We start from the raw sequence: 7,777 nt of genomic DNA on the forward strand, positions 1-7,777 counted from the left end.
ATTACACTTGTTTTGTTGAGATCATATGCTTTTAGATGAAAACAATCTTTTGTTAGATGGTTCCTTCTTTCACAGAAATCACAAAACAGGTTTTTAACTTTTTCTCTTCTTTTCTTCTTCTCAGACTCCTTAGCAACAGAGTTTTGAACCACTGTTGGGATGTCTTTGAGGGGAATGACCTTTGCTTTAGGAGCTTTTACACCATCAGTGGTTGTGAAATCCATTGGTTTGAAGTTTTCAAGGATGTCACACTCATCAGACCATGTGGGTTTAAATTTGTATTTCTCAATTTCCTCAAAAGTTGAGGACCCCACAGATCTTTACAGAGTTATTTTGTCACCAAGTTTGTCAGTTATTTTAACCTCTTGGCCATCCTTGTTTATGGGAATAACTTCAACAGTGGATTGAACAGATTCTTTTAAAGCATTGTTTTCAATTTCATCATGTTTTCTAAAACCAACACCAAATTTCACATTGCTTTTGATCTGTTTTTCAAGCATGACCTCATAACCTTTGCAAGACTCCACCCATTTCTCACAAGTGATTTGGGTGGATTCCAACTCCTTTTTGCAAACTTGATATTTTTCTACCATAGTTTGGAGTTGATTCTTGGTTATGCTCTGCTCTTCTTTGAGACTGCAGATTTCTTTATCCTTTTCAGACAATTTGTTTTTAAGTTCTTTTAAAGACCTTTCAAATTTGACTTCATCATTCAACACTCTATCCCTAAGGTTTTCATTCACCTCTTTAATGTTAGCAAATGCTATGATGCATTTGTCTGAACACAGATTTTCAAGAACCTGAGATGATACCTTAGCTGGAGCCATCATGGCACAATCACATTGATGATCTTTTTCTTCATCAGCTCTCTCTTCTTTCTCACCTTCTTTCTTCTCTTCTTTCTCTTCTTCTTTGGACCAGGGGTCAAACAATAGTTCAATCAGGGTTTCTGAATTTTCTCCCAGCAATAGTTCACCAGCAACAGCAGTAACCACTGCTTCAGCAACTTCATCCACTGTTTCATCACTTGTTTTCCCTTTTTCAGCATTCAGCTCTTCTGGTATTGACTCTAGTGCCATAAGACAAAAGTCATCATTAGAAGCATCATTAGTAGTATAGAGTGCAAAATTTTCATCACCTAGTTCATCAGGTAAGCTGCTCTAGTCAACAAAGCCTTGGGTGAAAAAGCTTTGCTGATCTGGTTGAACCACTGCTGGTGGTGCAGCTTGTTGTGGTGCAACTGGTTGCACTTGAACTTGAGGTACAGAAGCCTAAACATACTGAATTTGAGGGACAGTGGTTTAAACATAATGCACAGGAACAGGGTTTTCATAATGAGCAGTGTTTACATGGGCATCAGGGGTATAATGGGAATAGTGCACAATGCTTTGATTTTGTGGTCTAGGGTTTGAGCCGGGATGAGTAACAATTGGACCAGTGGTTTGACTCCTACATTCCCTAGCAAAGTGTCCTAGCCTATTGCACTTATAGCACTTGATCTTAGACTTATCCAACCCCACTTTTAAATTCCCATGTAACCCTGGGAATTTTCTCCCTGTTCTTTTATAAAATTTGCTTGTTCTTACACTAAGCAATGCCAATTGATGCAAAATGTCCATTTCTTCAAGGTCAGTTGGATCAAAGTGCTGTAAGTCATTTAGTTCAAAGCACAAGTTATCTGACATTTGGTTTTCACAATTTGCAGTAAAAGCATAATTTGTAGAGTGAGAATCAGAGTTGTTAAAGTTTCCACCAGCAGTTATATCAATAAAATGATCATAAATCTGATCATTACTACTGCTACCAGATTCTTCCTGACCAAAAAGAGTTGTGCTGCCAAATGAATAATCATCAGCAACTTTGCCAGGCTCTTGCAACTTCTTTTTCTGGTTCAACTCCCTTTCATAGGTCAGGAGTCTACCATGAAGTTGGGTCAGGGACAGATCTTTGAACTTAGCAGAATTTCTAGTTACAAAGGCAATTGTATCCCATTTTTCAGGTAGTTGTCTAAGGAACCTGCTATTTTTTGTAGAATTAGCAAATACAACCTTAACAAGCCTTAGCACACTAGTGAGACAACTGAATCGCTCAAACTGTTGAGTCAATGATTCACCCTTAATATGACAAAAGGTTTCATACTGCTGATTCAGAATTTCCCTGTTATTTTCAATTACTTCTTCAGTTCCCCCAAATTGTTCCTTAAGTGCATCCCATAATTACTTGGAACTGTTACAGTGTAACTAGATTAATCAACTTTGAAGGTGATTAAACCTTGCTCTGTTTTTCAACAAAACGAACAACTATCAGTATCAATGGTTTGAAAAGTGAACCGATGTTATTCTTATCATCTTGTGATTGTGACGTCATCCTGGTTGTTTTACAGGCATTGATTAATCAACTTTGAAGGTGATTAAACCTTGCTCTGTTTTTCAACAAAACGAACAACTACCAGTATCAATGATTATGAGCTGAACTGTTTATGTCAAAATGATTGTTAAATCAAATTTGACTATCCGAGCTCTGATACCAATTGTTACTCATCCCAGCTCAAACCCTAGACCACAAAATCAAAGCACTGTGCACTATTCCCATTATACCCCTGCTGCCCATGTAAACACTGCTCATTATGCAAACCCTGTTCCTGTGCATTATGTTCAAACTACTGTCCCTCAAATTCAGTGTGTTCAGGCTCCTGTACCTCAGGTTCAATTGCAACCAGTTTCACCACAACAAGTTGCACCACCAGCAGTGGTTCAACCAGATTAGCAAAGCTTTTTCACCCAAGGCTTTGTTGACTGGAGCACCTTACCTGATGAACTAGGTGATGAAAATTTTGCACTCTATACTACTAATGATGCTTTTAATGATGAATTTTGTCTTATGGCACTAGAGTCAACACCAGAAGAGCTGAATGCTGAAAAAGGGAAAACAAGTGATGAAATAGTGGATGAAGTTGCTGAAGCAGTGGTTACTGCTGTTGCTGGTGAACTACTGCTGGGAGAAAATTCAGAAACCCTGATTGAACCATTGTTTGACCCCTGGTCCAAAGAAGAGAAGAAAGAAGGTGAGAAAGAAGAGAGAGCTGATGAAGAAAATGATCATCAATGTGATTGTGCCATGATGGCTGCAGCTAAGGTATCATCTCAGGTTCTTGAAAATCTGTGTTCAGACAAATGCATCATAGCATTTGCTTACATTAAAGAGGTGAATGAAAACCTTAGGGATAGAGTGTTGAATGATGAAGTCAAATTTGAGAGGTCTTTAAAAGAACTTAAAAACAAATTGGCTGAAAAGGATAAAGAAATCTGCAGTCTCAAAGAAGAGCAGAGCATAACCAAGAATCAACTCCAAACTATGGTAGAAAAATATCAAGTTTGTAAAAAGGAGTTGGAATCCACCCAAATCACTTGTGAGAAATGGGTGGAGTCTTGCAAAGGTTATGAGGTCATTCTTGAAAAACAGATCAAAAGCAATGTGAAATTTGGTGTTGGTTTTAGAAAACATGATGAAATTGAAAACAATGTTTTAAAGAATCTGTGCAGTCCACTGTTGAAGTTATTCCCACAAAAAGGATGGCCAAGAGGTTAAAATAACTGACAAACTTGGTAACAAAATAACTCTTGAAAGATCTGTGGGGTCCTTAACTTTTGAGAAAATTGAGAAATACCAATTTAAACCCACATGGTCTGATGAGTGTGACATCCTTGAAAACTTCAAACCAATGGATTTCACAACCACTGATGGTGTAAAAGCTCCTAAAGCAAAGGTCATTCCCCTCAAAGACATCCCAAAAGTGGTTCAAAACTCTATTGCTAAGGAGTCTGAGAAGAAGAAAAGAAGAGAAAAAGTTAAAAACCTGTTTTGTGATTTCTGTGAAAAAAGGAACCATATAACAAAAGATTGTTTTCATCTAAAAGCATATGATCTCAACAAAACAAGTGTAATTGAACCTGCTGAGAGCTGCACCATCTGTGGTAAAACAAACCACAAAACTCAAGAATGTGTGTATCTCAAAAACTTTGATGTAAAAAAGAATGAGTACACTGCAAAAACATCCTTAAGTTCATCATCATCATCTGTCAAATTCACCAAGAATCAACCACTGTTTGCGCCAATCCAAACAGCTGTTACAAAACAGCTGAACCAAACATCTGTCAAAAGAGATGTTCAGGTGACTGATGCACTCCCTGCCAATCAATACAGAAGAGGTAAAGGATAACCATCATACCAAAGGATCCCACATGTTTATGAGGTTTACAAAAAGCCTTCTAAACCAAGAGTGGACAGGTATCCTTTTGGCTATCAACAGGTGATTGGTCAAGACCCCCAATAGTGGTTATAGAAAAACATTCCCAAAAATGTTCAAACCCCTGAGCTAACCACTGTCCATGCACCTGAACTCATCCCAGACACTGTTAAGACCCCATCCAAAGCCTTATTGGCTTCATGTGCAGGGAGCTTCTGCATGCTTAGATAGCCTTTGGTATGTAGATAGTGGAGGCTCCATGCACATGACAGGATGTAAAGCCCTACTCAAAGATTTCAAAATCCATGGAGGGGTGATATATCCTTTGATAATAATAGTAAAGGGAAAGTTCTGGGGTCTGGTACAGTACAGTCTGGTAATGTAAAATTTGAAAATGTCAATCTGATACATAATCTAAAATTCAACCTCCTGAGTGTCTCACAAATGAGTGATAAGGGCTATGGCTCATTCTTCACAAAGGATTGTTGTAGGATTGTTGGACCAGATATGGTTGAAAAGATTGAAGCAATAATAAAAAATGGAAAAACCAAACTTGTTGCTCAAAGAAGTGGCAATGTTTATGTGGTTGATATGTCAAAAGAGTGCCCCAGAACTGATGCCTATCTGTTCTCAGCTGCCTCAAACAAAGAGACATAATTATGGCACAGGAGATTGGGGCACACAAATCTCAAGACAATCATTGCTATTTCAAAAAAGGGGTTAGTAAGAGGTTTACCTCAAAAACTGTTCACCTGTCCTGAGCATTGTGTTTCCTTCTTAAAAGGAAATCAACATAAAAGCTCATACAAATCAGTTGAAGAGTCCAAAACAACCAAATGTTTGCAAATGCTTCATATGGATTTGTTTGGCCTAGTTAAAGTCATGAGTCTCAAGAAAAAGAGATATTGTTTGGTTATTATTGATGACTTTTCTAGGTTTACATGGACTTACTTTTTACACTCAAAAGATGAGACTGCAGGCATTCTGCAAGACTTTGTGAAACAGGTTGAAAAGCAGTTTGACTTGCCAGTGAAAATCTTCAGAAGTGATAATGGCACAGAGTTCAGAAACAAGGAGTTAGATGATTTCTGTGTGTCAAAAGGAATTGTGAGGTAGTACAGCATTCCAAGAACACCATACCAAAATGGGGTTGTTGAAAGGAAGAACAGGACTTTGATTGAGGCTGCTAGAACCATGCTTGCTGATTCAGGTTTGCCATTTACTTTTTGGGCAGAGGCAGTAAACACTGCTTGCTATGTTCAAAACAGAGTTTTAATCAACCCAATGCATCAAAAGACTGCCTATGAACTACTGTATAAAATAAAGCGATTGATTTCATATTTCAAAGTTTTTGGCTGCCCATGTTTCATTTTAAACATAAAAGATTCTATATCAAAATTTGCAGCCAAAATTGATTGTGGTTATCATCTGGGATACTCAACCACAGCTAAGGCCTACAAAGTGTTTAACACAAGGACGAAGACAGTGGAAGAGACTTTGAATGTAAAGTTCAATGAACTTTCATCAATTAAAATCCCAGCAAATCCTGCAGATTTATTTGATCTTGATAAATTCACATTTGAAAGTGTTGCTGTCAAGTCTAACAATGCAGGACCACCAGAAAACTCATCATCAGACTATGGATATGAAATCATTATCCCACAACAAAAGTCTGCATCAAGTGGAAGAGCAGCAGATGTTCAAAACAGCTGTCAAAGTTCAACCACTGCTACCTCAACAGTTGTTGACCAAAGTAGCCCATTAACCCCTGCTTCCACATCATCAAACACTGTTGATAAAAGTCCTCAAACAGTGGATCAAAGTCAGCATGTGTCCACACCATTACCTCCTATTCCACCACCTTTTGAAGCCACTGCTGGATCATCAAAGTCACCAGCAGTGGTTAGCTCAGATGATTCACATCTACAGCCCTCCCCACTTAATGCCATTGTTCCATACCAAGGAGAACTTATCTTCTTGAAATCTCATCCACCTGACCAAATCATTGGCAACATCAATGAAGGGGTGCTCACAAGAAGTCAATCCCAAAACATGTCTTTTTGCTGGTTTACTATCTCTCCATCAGCAAGTCAACTTCCAAGAGGCACTAAAAGACAAGAGCTGGGTAGAAGCCATGCAAGAGGAGCTCCAACAGTTTAGAAGACAACAAGTTTGGGAGCTTGTACCATTGCTAGAGGGTGTGAGTCCTATTGGCACAAAATGGGTCTTCAAAAATAAAACTGATGAAAGGGGTATTGTTGTCAAGAATAAAGTCAGACTTGTGGTTTAAGGCTTCAGACAGGAAGAGGGCATTGACTATGATGAAACATTTGCCCCTATAGCAAGAATTGAAGCTATCAAATTATTCCTAGCCTTTGCTGTCAACCACAACATCAAGGTGTATCAAATGGATATCAAATGTGCATTCCTCTATGGTAAGATTCAAGAAGAGGTTTATGTTTGTCAACCTCCAGGTTTTGAGGATCCATTTAATCCAAATCATGTGTACAAGTTAAATAAAGCTTTGTATGGCTTGAAACAAGTACCAAGTGCCTGGTATGAAACTCTTTCCACCTTTTTACTTTCCATTGGTTTCACAAGAGTTAAAATAGATAAAACACTGTTTCTAAAATGGAGAGGAAAGGATTTGATGATTGTCCAGATTTATGTGGATGACATCATTTTTGGAAGCACATGTAACAAAATGTGTGAATAGTTTAGGAAACTCATGACAGCTGAGTTTGAAATGAGTGCAATGGGTGAACTCCAGTGCTTTCTTGGTCTCCAAGTAAGGCAACTGCAAAATGGAATTTTTATCCATCAAGGCAAAATATGCCAAAGAACTTTTGAAGAAATTTGAGATGGATGATTGTAAGCCATGCAGTACACCCATTGCAACCAATAAATTAGTCATGTCTGATGAGAAGGATGATTTGGTTGATCAAACTTTATATAGAAGCATGATTAGGTCTTTATTGTATCTAACTGCATCTAGGCCAGACATCATGTTTGCAACATGTGTTTGTGCAAGATCCCAATCAGCCCCTAGAAAGTCAAACCTTATTGTTGTAAAAAGGAAATTCAGATACCTAAAAGGTGCTCCCACACTTGGTATCTGGTATCCAGCTGATGGTAAAATTGAGCTTTCAGGTTTCTCAGATAGTGACTTTGCTGGATGTGACAAGACAAGGAAGTCCACTTCAGGAGGGTGCCAATTCCTAGGCAGTTGCTTTGTGTCTTGGCAAAGCAAAAGGCAAGCAGTTGTTTCCACATCTACTGCTGAGGCAGAGTATATAGCTGCTGCAAGCTGTACAGCCCAGCTGCTTTTGCTTCAAAATCAGTTGCTGGATTTTGGTATCACTGCCCTAAAGACACCTCTCATGTTAGACAGTCAGGCAGCAGAAAATATCATCAAAAATCCAGTTTCCCATTCTACCACCAAGCACATTGATATCAGACATCACTTTGTGAGAGATTGCTATGAAAAAGGCTTGATTTCTCTGCACCATGTTCCAACTAAAGATCAGCTGG

This window comes from Helianthus annuus, chromosome 13, assembly GCF_002127325.2.
Source record: "Helianthus annuus cultivar XRQ/B chromosome 13, HanXRQr2.0-SUNRISE, whole genome shotgun sequence".
In the NCBI taxonomy this organism is placed as follows: Eukaryota; Viridiplantae; Streptophyta; class Magnoliopsida; order Asterales; family Asteraceae; genus Helianthus; species Helianthus annuus.